Source organism: Delphinus delphis, chromosome 16 (genome assembly GCF_949987515.2).
Source record: "Delphinus delphis chromosome 16, mDelDel1.2, whole genome shotgun sequence".
Lineage (NCBI taxonomy): Eukaryota > Metazoa > Chordata > Mammalia > Artiodactyla > Delphinidae > Delphinus > Delphinus delphis.
Genome location: NC_082698.1, coordinates 50,429,044 through 50,451,161, shown reverse-complemented (window position 1 = coordinate 50,451,161; position 22,118 = coordinate 50,429,044). Strand labels below are relative to the sequence as shown.

The 22,118-nt window shown below is 37.5% G+C and overlaps 1 protein-coding gene across 4 annotated transcripts in view; it reads left to right on the top strand.

The window, feature by feature from the left end:
- Window positions 1–22,118, top strand: part of CCSER2 (coiled-coil serine rich protein 2) — a 162,448-nt gene that overhangs the window by 12,197 nt on the left and 128,133 nt on the right. The gene's annotated exons all lie outside the window — the stretch shown is intronic.

The following is a 22,118-nucleotide window of genomic DNA, read 5'->3' as shown; positions in this document are numbered from 1 at the left end:
AGTAATAGTGGAATATCTAGGGCACACTGGGCTTAGAGAATATCTCTCCTTCATGTATCTCTTAATTCTTACTTTGTCTACTGCCAACCTCTTTCAGGCCCTCATTACTATGTTTAGATAATTTTAAGGCTGCTTAATAGCTTGTAACTCTCGTCATTCCAGTTCATCATGAATGTTGTCACCAGGGTAGTTGTTTCAAAAAGAAAAAAGAAAAGCTACTTGTCTTTCTTCTTCCTCACAGAATAAAATCTAAAATAGAATAAAATCTTGAATGCAAAGTCTTTGGCCCAGACTTCCTGTCTTGTCTTCTGCTACATGAACTTTCCATTCCAGCAAAACTCTTCTACATTCTGTTCCAAATACACTTTGCCAAATACACTTTGCACTCTTCCTTTTTTGTTTCCTTCTCCCAACAGTGTTTTTATTACTTTTGCTTCCTCTACTTGTTGAAATTGTATTAACCTTGGACATAGTTCCTAATTGTTAAATCCTGAGTGAACCATTTAGCTGATCGTGCCCATGTTCTTGACACCCTCTTTTTCTTGGCTTCCATGATATCACTCTCTCCTGTTTCTCTTTCTTACCTCTTCTTTCTCAGCTATCATTACTAACTCCTGTCCCTTAATGTTCATGTTTTCCAAGGTTTCAGCCTGACTTTTTTTTTCTTCATTGTTATGCTTTCTTGAACATATTATTTTTTGTTATCTCATATCTGTGTTCTTTTATCCACCCTAGTTTCTCTCTTGAGCATTACAGTCCTTAAGTTTGCTATTTAGAATGCCTACCTGATAGTTCAGCAGAAAACCTGAAATTTAAAACATCAAAAATTAGTACGTGGTCTTCTCCAGACTTATGTATTCACTTCATTTCCTGCCATGGTTAGTGATGCTGCCAGTCACTCAGTTACCCAAATTATAAACCTGAGAATCATCTTGACTTCTGTTCATTTTCCTTTGCCTGTCAAGTTCTGCTGATGGAGCTTTTCCTTCTCCATTCTCCTTACTGTTTCCTTCGGCCAGGCTCTAATATCCTGAGTAGACCATTGTAAAAAAAACCCTTTGAAAGTAATTCTTCTGCTTGGTCCTGGATATTCTACAGGAAATGCATGTTGGTTGTATCCAGTAGGAATGTCAAAGGCAAAATAATTTTGGATATGCCACCCTAGAATAGTGCTTGAACCATTAAAGGTCAATTTCCTAAATATCTCTGTTAGGTGATATTGTTAAGAAGTAGTTTATGCTTTTTACAAGAAATTTGCTTAAGAGTTAAGAATATGATTTGTAAGGATTAGTGGGGAAAAGCAAGAAAAGATATATGGATAAGTTCTAGAAGTGCTCTTATAGGACATTTTCTTAATGAGCTAGAAAAGAGATTAAAACTTTGAAAGCAACACTTGGTGCTTTGTGTCCAAATGCCAGTTAAAGAGCAATTAAGTATAAACCCTGCTTTCCACTTATACCAAACCACCCAAGGATCTGTGACCATACTACTATCTTTCAGGACTCCTTACCAGTCTTGGTACCATACTACCTCCTTGGCTCAAAATACCCACTCACCCACCTTGGTCCATCATGGAAACTCTGAAGACTTCTTCCTTTCTTAGCTTAACCCTTAAGCAGGAAGATCTTGAGGCTGTGAATAGATGAAAATAGGAGCTTTAGCGTGGGGAATTGTAAGCTAATGTATTTGAGTAGTACCTTGAAGAAATGCTGTTTAAACTCAGTTAATACCCAAAAGAGACTCCTGATATTATTGTTGCATGTTCCTGGAAGATGCAGGCCTAATATGCTGATGCTGCAGATGTGGTAACATAATCCCTGTACCTCTACATCATCTAATATTCATAAGCACAAGTTGTTTAGTATTGAATCGTCATTTTCTGATCCCAGATATAGTCATAGAAGAGCTCTTTAGTTTCTTGAATTTTGTCTTGGTTTGCTAACAGATTTTGTAAAATTTTGTAGAATTTATCTTGCTTGTTACATTTAAAGAAGTCCAAACTTGCAGAAGAAAGTATTTTTAAATTTGATCCTTTATATTCGGGATGATTTACCACATATTTCAAAATAATTGAATTTTACATGTTGTGAATGTTTTGCAAAAGTATTAAATGTATTTTTATTAGCCTTTGCTCTTGCTACATTGTTGATCTTTATTTACTTTTCTGATAAATGTAGAGTTTATGAGGCTGGCACTATATTCTCACCTGGAAATTACCTTGGAAAATCTATTTGAGCATTCTGTATTGTAGCATTTTGAAGTTCAGAGTGGGGTGTGTGTATCATTTTGGCTTATATTGTTCTGCCTAGGAACCTCCCTTGTGGAGGAGGTAAGAAAGAAAGGAAAAAGTCTTCAGAGAGAGTTCCCAAGGTGGACCAAGGTGGGTGAGTGGGCATTTTGAGCCAAGGGGGGTAGTATGGTACCAAGACTGGTAAGGAGTCCTGAAAGATCATAGTATGGTCACATATCTTTGGGTGGTTTAATATAAGTGGAAGGCAGGGTTTATTGGGTAGTTGTGGGAGAGAGCTGCTGCAAAGGAGTAAAAGCCAGATTTTGAAGGCTTTTGTAATCTTAGCTGCATTTTCTTACTGTGTGGCTATGGACAGATCATGTGATTTTTCCAAGTTTCGTTTTGCTTAAATCTGGAAAATAAGAATAATGAATATATCTACACTGTAGGATTGTTGTGAGATTTAAATGAGGTAATGCAGGTACCTGGCATACAACTTCTCAGCAGCTGTCACCTGCTGTTGTTAGTACTGTTTTAAGGTGTTTGTTCTTTGGAGGACCACTGAAGGATTTTAAATTGAAGAGTGACATCAGATATATGATTTTTCTTTTTCTTTTTCTGCGGTACACCGGCCTCTCACCGCCGCGGCCTCTCCCACCGCGGAACACAGGCTCCTGACGCGCAGGCCCAGCGTCCATGGCTCACGGGCCCAGCCGCTCCGTGGCACGTGGGATCCCCCCGGACCGGGGCATGAACCCGCGTCCCCCGCATCAGCAGGCAGACTCTCAACCACTGCGCCACCAGGGAAGCCCCAGATTTATGATTTTAAATATCAACTCTGGGAAAACTATAGGGATGAATTGAAGGGGAAGAAACTGAAGGTAGGGAATTAAGGAAATTTATGCTAGAATACTGGCTCTAGATGATAAGATTCTAGATTAAGAAATGAGGTAGTGTTGGAGAACACAGGACAGAGTTGAGAATTATTACAAATTGACATGTGCATTGTATTCCACGAGTTGGAGAGATCTAAAGGAAACTAGGAGAATAGACAGCCATCATATAGACAGAGTACCTAGATGAGTAGGAAACATTGTATTCTCCTACTTATAATAAGAGAGTGCAGAAGAGGATGGTTAGAAGCAAGTACTTGCCATTGCCAAGGAACTAATGACTGAGCTGGGTTGCCTACTGTTCCCCAGATGGGGCTGGAGGGTTTGGGCAACTCTGGATGAGTCCAGAGCAGTAACTTTGGGCAGCACATGGGGATTATATGCCAAGTGTCAGGAAGCTTTCATGAGTGGAGGAGAGAAGTGACGTAGACCACAAGTAGACCTTAAGCAGTACCAGGCATGAAATAGAGAAAGAGCTAGTTCCTAAGGGGTTGGAAGGACAAACTGACAGTGTTGTGATATATTTGGATTTTCTAAGTACTAAAAGAGGATCAAGCCCCACTAAGGACTAACCTAAGTTTTGTTAATTTTATAAGCCCAGTAGTATCCTTCAAGCATTTGGTATTTCAACGTTTGATAGTGAGACATTTTGCAGTATTACTATAGTAATAGTATTATTATAGTATTATTATAGTCATTTTGGGTAAAGATGTATTTCTGCTTTATAGTTTTGTTTTTGAAGTACTTTATGTGTATTCTCGTTTAATCATATTGTGACTGGCAAGTTTAATTGTAGTATTTGAAAACTACCTTTCACAGTAAAATGATTAGTTTTTAATTTGTTTACTAAGTTGCTTATTCTTACCTAACATAATTTTACTTAAAGTTACTTTCATAATAGAGAACAAAGTTGTGTCTAGAATATTATCATATGTATTTTCTTGTCACTGAAGCGTTCCTTGCGTTGTATTGACCAGTTGCCAGCATAGGTTAAATATAAATGTACTTTGATTTTAAGGTGTGGTTGATACTCAGGCCTCAGCCTTTAACTTTTTTTCAGTCATAGTTTATGAAATTATTTGTTATTGAAGTAGTTATGAAATTATTATTTGTGTTACTGAAGTAAACACGATTTGGGGATTGTGCATAGTGTTTTTAATATTTCAGTTCTTTATCAGCAACCCCTAGTTGCTGTGTCTCATTTGCTATGTAATTAGAGGAAGACTCTTTCTACATACTGCTATGTCCAAGGTAAAGAAAAAAACCAAAACACCTTTTTACTAGAATTGTAGTCATAACATATTTAGGTTCTTTAGTAACTTTTATTTCTTCCCTCAGCTTTTACTGAGTGTTTTTTCCTACATCTTTAAGAATTAAAAAAACCCAAATATGTTGTGGTCCTTGTTTTTTTTTTTTTTGGTACGCACACAGGTTTCCCACCAGGGAAACCCCATGGTGCATTTCTTTTAGTGTAGTCTAAGATTGCCTGTGTGTGGCCTTATCACACTGTTAACCCTTTTGAGCTCATCAACTAAAATTGCTAAAGTTAAACTAAGGCCCCAAATTTATTTTCTTGAGATTTAAAAACATTTTAATTTTTCTGCAGTAATGTATCAGATTGGCTTAGAGACCTGAAATAGACTGAATGACTTGAGGGATTGTTTAGGGTATTCTTTCCTGTCTAAATTATTTCTTGAAGGTACCAAAACCTTAGACTGCTGGTATATTATTTGAATGTTTTCTACCAAGACTACAATTCCTACTATCCTGAAATAGGTTACTATTTTAATATTTTCAATTAAAACTAATAATTAAGTGGTAATTATAACTAAAGTTTAGAAAGTTTTTTCTGAGAAGCTTACTTATATACTATAACTAGCATATTTAAAAGCAAACTTAAAAATAACTCCATACTTTGTTTTTACAGAGAAATGTCTTTAGAATTGAATTATAGTAATTTCCAAACTTAAAGATGTTTTATTTAATACTTGGAAAGCTATTTTCTCATAAAACCATTATTTTATGTTTGTCAACCCAAAATAATAGACAGTAACACCATTGGATGTTAGTAATTAAATCCAGAAAATAAAATTGATTGAAATTATGCTTTTTAATTGATATGTGAAGAAAATCAAGTTTTATTAGATGAGTATTGAGGAGATAGGTGGACATTTAAAAAGAATGAGGGGCTTGAGAGCAGGATTTCTGTGTTACTGTTCTTTGTATCTAGTAATTTGTTGTAAATGGTTGTTGAGTGAATTCTGAAAGAATTTCTAGGTAAGAATTTCTAGAAATTTCTAGAATTTCTAGGTTTCTTTTCTGTGTTAGAAAAGCTGGCTCTGTGGTCAACAGAATCTGAATGGAAATTCTTTTAACTTCTCTGGACTCAATTTCTTATATGATCTGTAATTTCCCAATTCCAAAGTTCTGGTTTATTAAATTTAAAGTACACTGTATGACAGAGTGGCATTTTTAAGGATATAGAGATTGTTTATAGCACTTTTATTTATTATATCTAATTTTACTTTAAAATATTTTTCATGATAAGCCATTTTTAACTGTTTATCTAATTTTCAAGGTTTATCTGTCTTCCTCAGGCACGTTTTGTGATTTATAAGTGGAGTGAAAATAAACAGGATTTTTTTTTTAAATTTATTTTTGGTTGTGTTGGGTCTTCGTTGCTGCACGCGGGCTTTCTCTAGTTGTGTCAAGTGGGGGCTACTCTTCATTGCGGTGCACAGGCTTCTCACTGCGGTGGCTTCTCGTTGTGGAGCACGGGCTCTAGGCGGTGCGGGCTTCAGTGCTTGTGGCTCGTGGGCTCTAGAGAACAGGCTCAGTAGTTGTGGCGCACAGGCTTAGTTGCTCCACGGCATGTGGGATCTTCCTGGACCAGGGCTCGAACCCATGTCCCCTGCATTGGCAGGTGGATTCTTAACCACTGCGCCACCAGGGAAGTCCCAACAAGAGGATTTTTTGTTTTTTTTTCTCTGAAGTAGTAACTGGGCAAGAATTTGAAAAGACAGAAGGAGAGATGGATAAATATTTGGTTTTTAAGTTTGTGTATAAGACTGTGCTGTCCATTATGGTAGCCTCTAGCCACGTGTAGCTTTTAAATTTAAATGAGTTAAAAGTAAATAAAAATAAAAATTTATTTCCTTAGCTACTGTAGTCATATTCTAAGGCTCAAGAGCCAATTGTGGTTAGTGACTACTGTATAGGACAGGGCAGATATAGAACATTTCCGTTATTGTAGAAAATTTTATGGATAGTGCTAGAATAAGAGATTGTATGGAATGGGATTACTCATGAGAGTGGAGACAGACAAAATGGTGACTTGTGTGCACACATTCCTTTTAAGGCTAAAGAGACTAAATCTTGAAGGTGGGGTGAGGGAGAGGAGATGTGTGAACAGGGCCCCAAAGACATACAATTGTTTACACTGGCCATCAGGTGACAGTGTCTACTCAGGTCTGGGGAAAGGGGAAGAATGAGGGGAGCAGTCCTATGGATGAGTGGCAGCCAGTGTGCAAGGTTTTTTTTTTATATATGGAAAAGTTTGTCAGTAGGGTCTTTACATTTTACAAGTTTCTTAGATGTTGCAATAAAATGTTTTATCCTTGTGTATTTTAAAACTTATAATCAGAACATTTTACATGCTGCACGCACATATATACACATAACTGAAACTAAAGTGTCATGAAGTACTTTCACTATGCATGATGCCTTCTGATATTTTCTGTTCTATTCTTATTGCTGTATATGTAGCAAAGGTATTGATTCATTATTAAGTAGGGAAAAACTGCTTTTTTAAATAAGTAAACTGCTTTTTTAAAAATAAATCTAGTTTCCAAAATATATAAAAATGACTCAGTGAAATGTTGCAAAATTAATTTTAAAAATCCAACTGAACATTATAACAACTGCTGAAGCTGTAACTGTCTTAGGTTCTACACTGGTTTTCCTTATATGAAATACAAAGGCAAAAATGTTTACATAAAATAATTACATTTTATAGTACTGTTTCAGGTTTGAAAAAACATTGCAGGCAAGTTTATTACTCTAAGTCCACTGAATGTGACATGCCTCGTTTCTTTGGTCTGACAAGTAAGACCATTACTACACACAAATGGAATCACTTACTTCACATGAAAAGACTGAGTCTGTCAACATTTTACTGTCTTTAATCTACCTTAATCTTTCATCGGTGGTTTGATAATAGAATTCCGATAAAGCCTTTTGAGGTTATCTGCAACTTCTGTCCTCCTTTGCTGGCATTTTCCCTCACAGTGGTCCATTCCAGTATTATTTTGTAATTCACCCCAAATAATATAATTATTTTTCACCTTCAGACAGTTTTGATTTTGATTTTTCAATTACATCAATCAGAATTTCTCCTTGCTGTTTGTTTGTTTTTTTTTGCGGTACGCGGGCCTCTCACTGTCGTGGCCTCTCCCGTTGCGGAGCACAGGCTCCGGACGCGCAGGCTCAGCGGCCGTGGCTCACGGGCCTAGCCGCTCCGCGGCATGTGGGATCTTCCCGGACCGGGGCACGAACCCGTGTCCCCTGCATCGGCAGGCGGACTCTCAACCACTGCGCCACCAGGGAAGCCCTCCTTGCTGTTTTTCTTCTTCAAACAATCAATGCCTACATTTATTTGTGTACTCTTCCAACATCTCTTTGCCTTCTATTTGTTCTCTAATAAGTTTTAGATTTCCCTGAACTTCACCTGCTACGTCTTTGCAAAAATGTCTTCCTTCGTCTGTCGCCTTGTCTCACTAAAAATTTCCCAGTTGTCATTTTATAGCTTCGTTTTTCCTTATTTGTTCCGTAACTTACTTTTAATGATGAAGCTGACAGTATCTCTCCTTTTACTTAGGATTTCTTTCCCAAACTGCTTTTAGAACTTCTGTCTGCATCATCTGAATCAGACAGTTCTACTTCCAGTGTTCTTATGTCATCTTCCTGTTTAGAGAATTGCTTTTCATTTTCCTTTTGTTGATTTCTTAGCTACCTCTAATTCCTTTAGGTGGTAAGAAGTATCTTTGACTCAGCGTACAAGAGACTTCCGTTTTTTTGGTTGCAATAGTTGTCTGATTTGCATTCCTTGTTCCATTTTCTTGGCTTTAGCTATGTTTGCATAAAGAATTATTTTAAGATACAGTTCCTACCCACGTTATAATTCATTGTTAAAAAGTGAATTTTTTTCTTACTGTGATATTCTTTTTTTTTTTTTTTTTTTTTTGCGGTACGCGGGCCTCTCACTGTTGTGGCCTCTCCCGTTGGGGAGCACAGGCTCCGGACATGCAGGCTCAGTGGCCATGACTCACGGGCCCAGCCGCTCCGCGGCATGTGGGATCTTCCCGGACCGGGGCACGAACCCGTGTCCCCTGCATCGGCAGGCGGACTCTCAACCACTGTGCCACCAGGGAAGCCCTCTTACTGTGATATTCTTGAAAAAAACTGCAATTTGTATATTATTTATTTTCAGTTCTTCAGAAGGCTCTAGTAACTGTTGTCTCCCCCTTGTGGCTACATTTTTTTCTCTTATTGGAGTTAAATTGAGCATCTTTTTCAGCTTTCTATTTTCAATCCCTGACCCTTTTCATCATATTCTTGTTTCCCTGAAGTGTTGATTTCTTCAAAAAAATAGATTATTCTTTGGGTTTTTTTTCATTGAAATTGACTTTACTGTTACTTTGAATAATTCTTAAACATTTTCTCTTATCTATTCTATACAACTTTTACATTTAAAGAAGAAACAGATTTTCTGATTTGTGCTCCATGAATAAGTTTTTGAATATTTTTCACTGTTAAATTTGATTGATTCCTTCCCCATCCATTACAAAACTAAACAAACACATCCGTTACATATGCTTTTCTTGTAGTTCACCCAGGATGTTGGCCATCTCGTCCAGCACTAGAGAAGGTATTGGGAAAAGAGTGGAGTAGTCCATTCTATTCTAGTCTTTTCATTTACAACAAAACTTGCTTGTCATAAACCAATACATTGATGTCATGAACAACAGTTTGAAAAACACAGTATATTGCATCTTAGCTTAGAGAAAATGAATAGGAGAGAGGCTGTATAGGGTAATGGTTAAATTTGAATCCTGGCCCCACCACTTAGTAGCTGTGTGGTCTTGGGAAAACTACCTAACCCCTCTGTGTTTACTTTCTTGCTTTGTAAAATGATTACATTTACTTCATAAAGTAGTTGTGAAGGTTAATAAATATGAAACCGTTAGAACATTGCCTATCACATAGTAAGAGCTATAAGAGTGTTTGTTAGCTGCTATTGTTCCTGCTGTTACTACTACTACCACTACTATCACTACTCATCATATTGAGTGCTACTGACTTGGGTTCAGTAGTCTTGGTTCTTTATTATCTATGTGAACTGGGACAAGTTACTTAACCTCTGAAGAAAACTGAGTTTCTTCATCTCTGAAATGGGAATAAATGTACCTGTTGTGTGTTGTAATGATCAGCTGATCAGCACAGTGCCATACATATACTGTTCTTGATAAAAATTAATGTTTTTTTAATGTTTTTAATAAAAATTAATGTTTTTTTTAAAATGTTATCATTAAGACCCCTCACAGTCATGTTGTCCTCTTTTGTTTTCAGTAGGGACAATTAGGTTTTTCCACCCTCCTGGTCCCATAGGAAGGAGATTTTTCTATCCAGGTCATTGGAAACACTGCAGAGCCTGCCTTCCACAGGTGTTCTGTCTCTTGGGATATTGCCCTGAGTCGGTCCCACAACATCATTCACTTGTGTGCGCTGATGTCTGTTATGTGCCAGGCTCTGTGCTAGATGATGAGAACTTTAAAAATGAGTTTTTAAATTAAGCTATTGAGTAAATATTACAGACATTTTCATTACATTTATATTTTTGAAATTATTTGTATTGCCCACTGTCTCAATAATCTTGCTGGTTGAGTTTGCTCATAACATCTAATAAGACCTAGTCCCTGCTTTCTACAGCCCCGTTCAGCTGCAAGCACAATTCCCACATCCTGCAGGTTTAGCCAGTCCCGACTAAGGTGGGTGAGTGGAGCCTGCAGTAGTGTCCAGTGTTCCCAGGGCTAGAGCCCTGAGCAATGTGCCTGTCAAGCTACCACCTTCTTCGTGACTCAGCTGTAAATCAGAATGTCTGCCTTGTTTTCCTGTCTAGCATTCCAGGCCTCATCATGGGACTGGAAGCCCATCCTCATCTTATATCCTGTGGTATCTTGCTGTAGCTATTCTTCCCACCATTTTCTTATTTTTAATCTGCTGTTTTAGCTCTTTCTCTGCATCTTAGAAAAGAGAGCACAAAATTAGAAAAAACCAAAACTACTGCCTTTATTTCCTCTCAGGTTACTGCCTTTTTCTTTCTAGTCTTTGAAAGAATGGATTAACGTTTCCTGACTCTATTTCTTTACCTTATTTTTACTCTTGAACTCTGTAGTTTTCTGTGCCTCATCTTGTCTCCTGAAACTCCTCTGGCAAAGGTGACCAAATTTGCAAACTACCAAGGGTGATCATTCCTTTCAGTCTTTAGTTTTTCTTTGCTTATCTGTGGAATTTGACACTACTGCCTATTATTTTCAAATTCTCTTCCAGTTCTTTTCTTTCCTTTTGGATTGTGCATTCTCAGCCGCCTTTGTTGCTTTTTTCCCCTTCTGTCCATTCCTTAAATGTTCGTGATCCCCTGGATCTCCTTAGCCTTTCTTTCCTTTTTCTACATCTTCCCCAGATGACCTCACCTGTTTCTGGTAGAACATTTGACTGTTTTCTTTGTATTGACAGTTCCCAAATCATCTCCCATTCAGATCTTGCCCTTGCATTTCAGACTTCTTTACATGGCTTGTAAACATCCCCACCTGCACCCTCTGTAGGTACCTCAAAGTTACCTCAAAGTCAGCTTGACATGCTAAGTTTACGATCTCTTTCCCTAGACATAATGTTTGCCCTCAATTAAAGGCACCACCCTCTGTCCAGTCAGGCCTGGAATCATGAACCCTTTCTCCTCTCTACATCAAATTAGTCAATCAGTTATCCATTTCCATCTCCTACACCTAATCAGGCAGTCAATTATTCATCCATTTATTCATTAAATATTGTGCTCTCATTTTGTGTCCACTGTTATGATCAAATTCTCAAGATTCAGTATTGCTAATATCTTTTGTATTTGTATCTTTTCTCTAACCTTTTTGCTACAACCCTTGCCATCATTTTCATGTTAAAACCTCTTAACCTATCTACCTTTCTTCCTTTGGTCCATCCTTCATACTGAAATCAGAGCCAGTTTTCAAAATTCAGGTCAGGTCATTGCTTTCTGACTTAAAACCCTTTGGCTTCCTTACTGCCTGTAGTAAAGTTCAAATTTCTTAGTATGGCATTTAAGGCCTTTCGCAGGCTGTATTTTTTCCATTGAACTTTTCTCGTTTCCTGCAGCATTTCTTTGAACCCTGTTCACTACCCTTATTTAATTAATAACAGTTTCCTGAATGTGCCATGCTTGTTCTGTGCTTTTGTTTATACTCTTTACTTAGGCTGTATTGCTTCTCACATTTTCTTTATTATTATATTATTATTTACTATTTATCATTTGGACCCAACTCAAGCATTGGCTTCCTCTATGAAGCCATTTATGAAATCCCCTTCTCCCATTAAGTACTTTCTTTTTTGTACCCTCATGTACTATCCCATATACTCTCCTATAGCAATTATAGCACTTCATTGCCCTTTTCTTGTCTATATGTCTTTTTCTCTGTATTGGAGTGTCTGTTGTATCCACATCCTCTAGCATAGAGCCTGATTTGTAATAAATCTTTTAATAAATGTCTTCAAAAAGGCTTTCAATACATGTTTGATGACTGAATTAATGTATTCTAAGTCATGACCATGATGAAAACATTCCTTCCTTTGCCAGATCATAAGCTTCTCCTGGCAGGCATTATATCCTACCTTGTTTATTTTTTAGGATCTTGTCTCATAGATGCTTAACAAAAAAGTGTTATAGTAATCTGAGGTGGAGGTATGCAGTGAATTAAGTGGGGCTTCCCTGCAGAGGAAGAAGTTGAATTGTGATAGGCCTAAGCACAATAAGATTGCTCCTATATTCAGTGGTCCTTATGCCTTACATCATGATCAACTTATAGATGCAAATATTGTACCTAACTTTAATCACTCTGATTTTTACAAAATCAATAAGATTCTCAGTGCCAATACCTCTGGGGACTGATTAAATGCTGTTAACTAGTTTAAGGATGTTTACTTTTTAAAAATGTTAAAATATGAGTATCCTAGTTCAATTAAAAGTTGCAGAGTAATTATCTAAAATACTTTGTAATTAAATCACACAAAGAACATATAAAGAGCACAATCAGACTGAGATTGTGTCATGTCCCATTTCTTTTGTAATTTTCTTTTTTAAGAATGGAGACTTTTTAAAAAATTAATTAATTAACTTATTTTTGCTGTGTTGGGTCTTCATTTCTGTGGGAGGGCTTTCTCTAATTGTGGCAAGCGGGGGCCACTCTTCATCATGATGCGCAGGCCTCTCACTGTCGCGGCCTCTCCTGTTGCGGAGCATAGGCTCCAGACGCACAGGCTCAGTAGTTGTGGCTCACGGGCCCAGTTGCTCTGCGGCATGTGGGATCTTCCCAGACCAGGGCTCGAACCCGTGTCCCCTGCATTAGCAGGAAGATTCTCAACCACTGCGCCACCAGGGAAGCCCCTGTAATTTATTTTTTTAAAATAATGTTTTATGCCAAATGTTGTAGGTTTCTTGGAAAAAACTTAAAGAGTTAGGTGCCATGGGTATGAATAGGGAATGAGATTCCAAATTAGAATAAATTCTTAAGCAAGAAAGCTACCAGGGAGGAGACTGGCTTTTTCATTGGGTTTAATAACCCAGTGTGGTTTGTGGAGGGGTGGGAAAAAAATCAGTATCATGAATTTGGGTACCTGTTTTACCTAGGAAAATAGGAGTTTATTAACAGAAGCTTGTACTTGTGTCAGGCTGTGTTATGCTTTATACATATAAATGCTTTTATTGCTTTTTAAAAAAATTTATTTATTTATTTTTGGCTGCATTGGGTCTTCGTTGCTGCACGTGGGTTTTCTCTTCGAGCGGGGGCTACTCTTCGTTGTGGTGCGTGGGCTTCTCATTGCGGTGGCTTCTCTTGTTGCAGAGCACGGGCTCTAGGCACGCGGGCTCAGTAGTTGTAGCTCACGGGCTCTAGAGTGCAGGCTCAGTAGTTGTGGGGTATGGGCCTAGTTGCTCTGTGGCATGTGGGATCTTCCCGGACCAGGGCTCGAACCTGTGTCCCCTGCATTGGCAGGCGGATTCTCAACCACTGCGCCATCGGGGAAGCCCTAAATGCTTATATTGTTGATTAGAGGTAAAACTAACAAAATTCTCAGAAAATCACTGTTAAGGGATATGCTTTTCTTGCTTTCAACCTGCATTTATAAAATGCCAATTATGTGCGAGCCTATGTCCTAGGGCCACAGTGAGGAAACAGAAGAGTGAAAGGCATAGTTTGTATTCTCAAAGAACTTGGTTTCCAGTGAAGGGAACATAAACCTGGAGTGCTCTGAGGAACCCTTCTTGGCTTGTTGACAAGAAATAGGAGTACACATTCATTTGAATGTCCTACGCAGTTATTGAGTTTTACCTGAACTAAATAAATTTGGAGAGAGAGCTTTTGTGGTTGGCCAGGGGAGCTTCCAGTTCTTCTTTAGCTGCTAGTATTCTCTTTGTTCCTTAAATTAAAGTTTCAGGAAGTAATATACTTTGAATCTGCATTTAATAACATCATTTAATGTTCCCAAACCACAAATTCATTTTGAGACTTCCACAAGTTGCTTTGATCCCCATCTGCCTGAGTAAAAAATTGTAGCTAGAGGACAAAAAGGTCAGCTTGATTTAAAAAAAAAAAAAAAAAAAATGGGGTTTTGGGTTGAGCTCGGTGTGCACTCTTTAAAACCGTGAAGAATCTGGAATGAAGTTGTATTGTTTTAAACCTTTACTTTTGAAGGTGTTATTTTTACTTATTTAATTGCTATAATCAAGGCTTTGAATCAACTTGACATAGATAACAGCCAGAAAAAACATGGGAGAAGAAGATATGAGGGAAATGGTTGGGTAACACAAGGTAAAAAAAAAAAAATTTTTTTTTTTAAATTAACTGTGGTTATCTGAATGAGAAAGCAAGTTTCAAGAAGTGACTGGTAGGGGCATGTAGTCATCAGCATTGTTGTTCAGTTAACTGCTCTTGGACTCAGTAGTGAATTTATGCCTATGTAAAATCCCTAAAATGTATGCATTTCATACTTTCTAAAAAGCTATTTGAAAAACTAAAAAAAAAGAATATGAGTGGGTGGTTCCTCAGATGATAAGGTAATTGATATGAAAGAAATTTGAAAAAGAGAAAGCTCTTACTTGTTCTTTTGCAAAAACTTCTTTAATCAATACCTAGGTTCTTTGCAGTCTTCATGCTTCTCCTCTAACCTTAGCTATCCAGTTCCTTCCTTCACTGTTGTCCTTAGCTATCAGTAAACTTCTCAGAATATTTCATTCCTTTGTCAGGAAGGCAGTCTGCCTGGATCCTGGAATCAGGTAGAGTTGAACCTGAATTCTCTTAAGTAATTTATGAACTTGTGACTTTGGGCAAGTGTTTTAGCCTTTCTGAATCTTGGTTTATCTGTTTAAAATAGAATGAAATCTACCACCTTATAATATTAGGAAGATTAAACAATTAACAGGGACAATGTGGTAAGGATGTTACCTGTTATATAAGTACTCAGTAATATTTGCTCCTTCTTTTCCCTTCTTATCCAATTGTGGATTCCTTTTAAAAGCAAAAAACTTTGATTTGTAATTTAAAAAAAAAAGAATTTATAAGTAGTTCTGAAAATTCTTTCATATGTGAACTACCATACTTTAAATGTGCTATACTTAAAAAAATTATTCTTACAGGAAGTAACTCAAAATCTCAGATATTTCCAGGCCCTGTACCAGGTATTATTCTTAGTTCAGCATTAAACTAAAGCTCACAGACAATGTTAAAGTATTTCAGAGAAGATTATATCATTAGATGATGTAGTCAACATGTACTTTTTCAGACTTATGACTGCATTTTTTTTTTTTTCTTTTTGCGGTACGCGGGCTTCTCACTGTTGTGGCCTCTCCCGTTGTGGAGCACAGGCTCTGGACGCGCAGGCTCAGCGGCCATGGCTCACGGGCCCAGCCGCTCCGCGGCATGTGGGATCCTCCCCGACCAGGGCACGAACCCGTGTCCCCTGCGTTGGCAGGCAGACTCTGAACCACTGCGCCACCAGGGAAGCCCATGACTGCATTTTTTAATTGCTTAACCGACTGCATATCAGGTAAAGTGTAGCAAAGACAGCACAACTACTAAAATGAAGCAGATTCACAATGTCTGTTTTATTTCACTTCAGAGTTACAAGTAAGTATAGGAGAAAGTTTCATGAATATTTAAAGACAGAAGGTAGCTCATCAACAAATGAAGTGACAATATTCATAACATAAGCAAATATGGAAACTTTATAGAGTTGAGCTCTCAGATTAGCTTAGTTTTAAGACCACAGTCCAAGATGATTGATAACAATTATGTTGCAGTTATTTGTGCATTTAGAAGTCAGTAAATAATCTTGATAGGAAATAGTACATTCAGGTTCTAATCTTTTTTCTCCCCTGCCACGTGATAGTACCCTAAACATTTTGTAGTAACAGTGTGTCTTTCTTGTGGGCTTATCTTGTGCCTCTAAGTTATTAATACTTAAGATGTTCTTGGGGGATAACATATATTACCCTCATTTCAGACAGTCAAGTAGAAGCATAGAGAAGTGAAAGAATAGAGTGTTCTGTTCTCAGTCTACTTGTGACTGGCAGGGAAATGTTAAGGCCTTTCTGACTCACAGATGACTCACCAGAGGACAGAATCTTTAATGTGTGTTATTTAATGATTTGCAGAATGACCCTTATATCTAATATCATTACTAGTTTTCTTATGGTCACCCTGAAAGTATTTGTAGGTGTGGAGTATGTTTTGTGGTAAAGGTCATTATCAGAAAATGAGGATGGCAGTCATCCAGCATGGATATGCTGTCCCTTTTCCTGCTCATGGCAGATATTGCTGTTTGATCAAGATTCTTTACTGCAGAGTCTAGATTTCACCTCAGAGTCCTCAACGTATTGCTCAAGGCCGCTACTACCAATCAGTCACAGGCCCACAAAATGAAATTACTTTTCAGTCTTGGATTACTATTTATTAAATTAATTTGCACTAAGATTATGAGTTTACTTAAAAGTTGACCATCTGTCATATTTGTGATCCTATAGCAGGCACAGTTTATGTTCTCATACTTTCTTATGGGTCAAATAAACATGCACACAATTATAAGACAGATTCAGCTCTATTATTGGTGTGAAGGGAATAGAGAAGGATGCAAAATTAATTTTAACTGGAAAGGTTTGTGAGTGTAATGATTTTGGACTTGGAGGGTAGGATCTTCAAGGTGGTCTTTACAACTTTAGCAAAGGCATAGAAGGTACAAAATATAGGATGGATTTGGGAGAATGATAGACAATGTGTCTTGGCTAGAATGTATAGTACTGCAGTGATAGGGTAGAAGCAAATAGAGAAGCTTGATCTCTGTACAGTGGGTTTTGGATTTTATTTTGTTGTTCCTGGGCCACACGTGGTTTTTAATCTATAGAATGACATGATCAGATCTGTGCTTTGAGAGAATAACTGTTTTGACAGTTTGAATAGAAATGGAGTCGGAATCTTGATAACGTAGGAATAGGAAGGCTTTTTAGTAATGCAGAAAGAGATGAGGGTAAGAACTAGAATTGTGGAATGGATATGGTGAATTTAGAATAAAATGTTAAAGATAAAATTGATAAGTGAAACAATAAATTGAGGTTGAAGTCTGGAGAAATTGAAATAGTAATTTATGAAAAAATAATGTCTGTTGACTAAAAAAATCCTCTTTTGTGTTTTATCCAAACTTCTATTTTTATGTCTTTTAAGTATATTTTCTGTAATATTAAACTTAATTTTAAATAATTTTTTTGGTAAGATTAAACTGTTTAAGAGTCTTGTTTGATACTGAATAAATAGTTTTAATTTTTTAAATGCAGTTTTTTAGTTAACATGTTTTAAATGGTAAAAATATGGGCATATTTAAAGTATTTAAGCAATAACGATGTAAAGGTGAAAAGAAGACTTCTTTTCACCTAATTCTCACTTCCCTAATGGTAATCACTATTAACAGTTTGTGTGTTTAAATATATAGGTGCACGCACATCTCTATGTTATATCCTCTGTCTGTCTATTTATCTATCTATCTGGCATGTTACTTTTATAAAAATGGGATCTAGTGTACAATTTCTCAAAGTAGCAAAAACGAACATGTTCATTTACATGTCCCAAAGAGGGTCTTTCTGTAGCACACAATAACAAGAAGCAAAAGCATATAAACTTGAAATTATGCTTAGTAACCAAAGTTTTAATATTCTTACTTAGAAATGATCTAGCAAGCCAGTGATTATCCACTAATTAATTCAGTTTAATATTAGTCTAAGCTTTTGTTACCTTAAAGTTCTTGGAAATTATTTGTAAACTGACATACTATAAAACATAATTACTGTTGAAATGAAAAGTTTGTCAGAATAGTCATTCAATTTAAATACAGTTTTACATTTTCATAGTCTTAAACACTGTGTGTGAGTAATACTGGCTTATTTGATCCGTAAGCCTATATATGTTTTAGAAAGTTACTCTAATGGAATAAAGATGTATGCTTGTATTATACTTAACATTGATTTTAAAAAGCAGAAGATAAACCTATTTTATTAAACTATTTTTATTTGCCATTTACCTTAATTATATGAACTTGGTTCTTAAAACCTTTCTGAATTAATTTCTGTAAGAATAATTTAAAAATATATAACACATTTAAAATATTAGAAGATCAATTTGCTTATTTTCTGGGAATTTTGGTAATATTCAATTTATAAAAATAGTGCATATTTATCTCTATAAGCCAGTCGGAACAGAGCTGCTTTAAGAGACTTTATAGGGCTTCCCCCCTGGTGGCGCAGTGGTTGAGAGTCCGCCTGCCGATGCAGGGGACACGGGTTCGTGCCCCGGTCCGGGAAGATCCCACATGCTGCGGAGTGGCTGGGCCCGTGAGCCATGGCCGCTGAGCTTGCACATCCCTCCGTAATGGGAGAGGCCACAGTGAGAGGCCCGCGTACCGCAAAAAAAAAAAAAAAAAAAAAGATAGGTAAACAAAAGAGATAAGTGAACAGGTGACTAATGAATCAAATTCTTCTTTTTCTCTCACCCAACACAGATCTGTATAAACCATTAATTTGTTTACAGAGATCACTGAATGACAGTCCATAAAATCAAATTCTGAATCATTGTTATCACCAACAGAGAATAACTTATTGACCATAAATAAACCAAAAACAAAATTAGAAGAGAGGAAAGTTAAAATAGAAAGCACAGTTAACAAAGTTCTATTGCTGTTCTTAGTTCACCTCTGGGAGACAAGAAATGTCTGGGCTTGAGCTGCCTGTGAGGTGTATGTACTATTTTGGCAAAGAAGTTACCTAGCTCTGTCAGGTGAATCCACTGGGTATCTTGGTGGAATTTCCAAAACTACTAAGGATAAATTTTAGAAAAGAATTAAATCATGACTCTTATTCAGATATCAAATGGACATGTTAAAGGTTTTATTTATCTAATCATTAATGAGGGAGTCAGAGATATGTTATAGCTGGCCCAAGGGAGAATGCAAAGGACACGTACATTTATAGATCAGGAATATTGAAGTGAATTTGCAAAGCTGGCTTCTTCCATCATGGTGGAGAGAAGTCAACTGAAATGGGCAGAATTTATTTGCATGTCTGTAGACAAGAATTGTGTGCTTTACCATTAGTTTTCTATATGTTAACCTCTATCTTTACAGAGTGGTAAAATAGTCCAATGACAATTCCTGTAGGATTAAATTATCCCTAGAAGCTGCAGCATTTCATCAGAAGGATCTTTTTTGCTTATTCAAAAGTCTTAAAATTTTCTTTACAAAATGATTTTTTTCGATCTGCATTCCCAGAGAATTATTTCTTTATCCTTGTTGTTTTATTAATTTAATTTAGATATGTATTTGGATCTGTGGTTTATTGTATTTTTCCTTTCCTTTTGTAGATTTTCTTTACCTTTATTTTAGGACTATTTTCTATCATGTCTACCTGCTTTTTCTCTTCTATTTGTTTAGTTATTCTACTTCAGGGATACTAAGTATCTTTCTGTTTAGTCTCTGTCCTACTTATTCTATCTGATTGCCTTGGTATCTCTGTCTGTTTTTCTCCTCAGTACTTAGGAGATTTTTCTTATGATTTTTCTTCTTGCCATTAGTTTGATTTTCAGTGTTTGGTTCTTTTTCTTGCTTTTTTTTCAAATTCATTTTTCTTAATTGATTTTCTTAGCTCCATAGCTTTTCTTTTCAACTTACTTGTTTTGTCTTTTCATCTTTGAGCTTTTGATTTATTAAATGTATGTGCTTATTAGGTTGTTTTCTGTTACAAAGAACTCATTGGGGATTTCCTTATTTTCCTGTGTTATGTTTGCTTTCAGACTAGGTTCTTTTTTTCTTTCCTCGTCTTTCCACCCTCTTGTTTATACAGTTGCATGGCCTTTTCTTTATATCTTGCTAGGTAAATACTTGGATAGTGAAGTCAAGACTTTGTATCTGCCCTGATATAACATGGGTGAGTTCTCCTTGATGCCATCCTCATCTTAGCTGTGACTTTGTCTCCTCCTTTTACTGTACCCCCTCAATACATCTTTTGAGCAGTGTGTTTTATTCTCTGTCTGCTTCTCTGTAGTTGAAGGATATAAAGTGGTGGTGGGGGGAGAGTTCTTCTGGGGCTCCAGGCTCTCCTGTCTCCTTAGATTTTGTTAAGTGTCCTGTACTGGCCTTATTCCATCCTGCCGAGGGTGTAGTACATTTCTAGGGGCTTCAGACCCTTTCTTTAACTCAGAAGAATGCCTTGGAAGTCAACAGGTTCTGGTGGCCACTCTGCCTGTCTCAGCTTAGGTTTTAAAGCTTCTGTGCTGAGGGTGTTCTCCTGGACTTTTCTAGGGCATGCCAAAGCAGGTCTTTATATCCAAACCGGAGGATATTTATTAAAATATTTATATATTAAAATTTTCAAGTTTTATGAACTCACCAATTTTTCTCATTATTGCTTCTAGGCAGTGTAATCAGGCTAGGAGCCAGATCACACTGTGCAGAATCTTTTTCTGGCCACTACTTTTTAAAGTTTAGAGATGTTTAGTTTAAGCATTTTCTTGTTCGACTGTAGCTGGTGGATTTTTGGCTGAAAAATGAAACACACACGTATGTATAGTCTGTGTCTTTTTTAAAAATTAATTAATTTTATTTATTTATTTTTGGCTGCTTTGGGGTCTGCACGCGGCCTTTCACTAGTTGTGGCGAGCGGGGGCTACTCTTTGTTTCGGTGCGCGGGCTTCTCATTGTGGTGGCTTCTCTTGTTGAGGAGCACGGGGCTCTAGGCACGGGGCTTCTGTAGTTGTGGCTCGCGGGCTCTAGAGCGCAGGCTCAGCAGTTGTGGTGCATGGGCTTCACCGCTCCGTGGCTCGTGGGAACTTCCCGGACCAAGGCTTGAACCCTTGTTCCCTGCGTTGGCAGGCAGATTCCCAACCACTGTGCCACCAGGGTAGCCCTAGTCTGTCTCTTTTTTTGTGTGTGTGCGATACGTGGGCCTCTCACTGTTGTGGCCTCTCCCGTTGCGGAGCATAGGCTCTGGACGCGCAGGCTCAGCAGCCATGGCTCACGGGCCCAGCCGCCTCCGTGGCATGTGGGATCTTCCCGGACCGGGGCACGAACCCATGTCCCCTGCATCGGCAAGTGGACTCTCAACCACTGCACCACCAGGGAAGCCCGTGTTACAACATTTTTATATAACCACAGTGAACATATAGTGACCATATTATATTTTTGTTAATGTTAGGGCATTTTAATATTTTTATCTCATTTTTGTAATCTCATCAGATGACATAATTTATTAAAGTTACTCACATAGAGGACACTTTATTTTTATGCTCTTTTGTGTTCATTGAACCTTTTTGTTGTTGTTTATTACCTTTAAAATAATTTGAGGGACTTCCCTGGTGGTGCAATGGATAAGACTTCACGCTCCCTATGCAGGGGTCCTGGGTTCGATCCCTGGTCAGGGAACTAGATCCCGCATGCATGCTGCACCTAAGAGTTCGCATGCCACAACTAAGGAGCCTGCCTGCTGCAACTTAAGACCTGGTGCAACCAAATAAATAAATATTAAAGAAAAAAAATTTGAGAGGTTGAGATTAATGGACTAATCAATGTTACTAACTCATTATACTTCTCACCCTGACACTAACTGTAATGTTTGTTTATATTACTGGATAGAAATTCTTTTGAGATATTTGCTTAACATGACAGCTGACATTTCAGCCCTTGATGCCAGAAGAATTTTTTTGGTGCTGTTGGATTCTTTATCTACATCCTTCTCGTAACTTTAACAATGAAAGCTTTAAATTGCATTCCAGTTTTTATAAGATCAAGTGCACTTAAAAAAAAAAAACAGGGCTTCCCTGGTGGCGCAGTGGTTGAGAGTCCGCCTGCCGATGCAGGAGACACGGGTTCGTGCCGCGGTCCGGGAAGATCCCACATGCCGCGGAGCGGCTAGGCCCGTGAGCCATGGCCGCTGAGCCTGCGCGTCTGGAGCCTGTGCTCCACAACGGGAGAGGCCACAATAGTGAGAGGCCCACGAACCCCCCCCCAAAAAAAAACAAAGTCACGTTTTTATTTTTGAAGGAAATAATATTACCCAAAATGGAAAAAATAATTTGGATTGGAAATTGGAAGATGTGCTGTAGAAGTGTTATTTTTTTAATACA